General features: G+C 42.7%; 1 long non-coding RNA gene across 1 annotated transcript; it reads right to left on the reverse strand.

Annotated features, from left to right (window-relative positions):
- Positions 1-359: 359 nt before the first annotated feature.
- Positions 360-1139, reverse strand: LOC311290846. The gene is made up of 3 exons (XR_014627462.1): positions 880-1139; positions 580-777; positions 360-474 (listed from the first exon to the last, which is right to left on the reverse strand). It is a non-coding gene; the product is annotated as an uncharacterized lncRNA (long non-coding RNA).
- Between the last annotated feature and the right edge of the window lie 525 nt (positions 1140-1664).

Consider the following 1664-nt stretch of genomic DNA (forward strand, 5'->3'; position numbering starts at 1 on the left):
GGTGTGGTGTTAGCTTTAGCTTAGCTCTTAGTCCTCCGCGCTTCCCCCGCCTTTGTTTACGATCTCGCCGGCGCCTGCGAGCACTTCCGCCCGGCCGGGCAGAGTGCATAGCCTCGGGTGATCTGGCGATCTCAGGAAGGAGTCGAAGGTTGTCCATAAAACTGTCGGAAATTCGCAAACCAATATCCAAAAGCTCACCTTGGGTGTACGATGTTAAGGCACAACTGTTCTGGACGAACAGACCCGAAATGAGCAAGAAAAATACTGCTAAATTACAGAATCTGGAGAGACCGCGAGCCTCGCGATGTACTCGCGCCGCCATCTTGGATCATCTATCCTAGTTATCCAGAACTGACACTCACCCAGAACCACACTTTTAATGAGTCTCGCCAGTGAAGTGTTCATTGCTCTTTTCAGGACCCAGCCCACAGTGTCTTTAAGAGTCATGCCTCCGACCATTCCAAGGAGAACAGTCTGAAACAAAGACATGTAACTCGTTAGTTATTTAAGGAATATAGCATGAGTGAGAGTGGGCACTGTCTTTTAGGAATGATCTGATTAATGCATAATTTAACTCACCAAATTCTTCTTCTCCTCTGGATTCTTTAATGTCTCCTCCAAACATTGTAGCTCCTAAATAGTTGAAAGTGGGAGGCCAAAATGTGTTGGGTCTGGCGTGAAGTCTGGAACTGCTGGAGATTTGTAGGAGCTGCATCAGGATGAGCAACTGCTGCTCTCTGATAGAATCAAGCTGGATAAGGATCTCCTTAGCAATTGCTGTAAGACACAAGAAAAAGCAGGCATAACAGATTAGTAGCAAAACATTGTATGTAGATATGTCAGAGTAAACCGAGAGAGATCACTTTGTAGAATTCCTACCTGTAGACACAGCCTCCTGAGAAGACTTGGTGTTGAGACTCCATGGTCTTCCATGGTGTTGTTTTCCATGGTTGTGTTGACATTTCTGCTTTTATAACTGAGGGGATTATAATCAGAGGAAGGTTAAGTTTAAAATAAAAATGTTGAATGTAATATATTTTTCTCCTGGTCCTTATTTTAAATAGGTCATAAAAAATATCAATATTATCGATATGACCGATATGAAACGCTTACATCATGATACAGTTTTCAGCCATATTGCCCAGCCCTAGGGTAGCTAATACACTTTTCAAACTTGTCTGTACAGACCGCATTTAGCCAAAGGTAATGTTGATGTTAGCTATAAAGTGCGATTTCAGTTTGCGCCATAAAAGTACAACTAGAGGCCAATTCACACCGCAGACAAACGCCAGCAAACACCAACAAAAAAAGTCACCAACAAAAGTTGGCCGTTGTATTCAGAATGTTATGAAAAATAAGTGTCATGTTCACACTGCCCCAACAGACAGACACCGACAAACTCAAGCACCCACGGAAAAACGAGATATTCATTCATTTTAACCAATACAAGTAAAAGATTGCAGCTTTCAGACACAACTTTCTTCTCGTTTTATATTGTTAAATGTCGAGAGTGCATCTGTTACAGGCCCCTGTGCAAAAGGCCATTAAATGCACTTCACGACGTCATGCCACAGCATTCACAAAATGGCGGACGGTCTGCACATAGATCTTCACAACCCAGAACATTAATACACAAAATATTTGCAGCATGAACGAATGACAGG

The sequence above is a fragment of the Rutilus rutilus genome, assembly GCF_951802725.1.
Source record: "Rutilus rutilus genome assembly, chromosome: 5".
Classification (NCBI taxonomy): Eukaryota; Metazoa; Chordata; class Actinopteri; order Cypriniformes; family Leuciscidae; genus Rutilus; species Rutilus rutilus.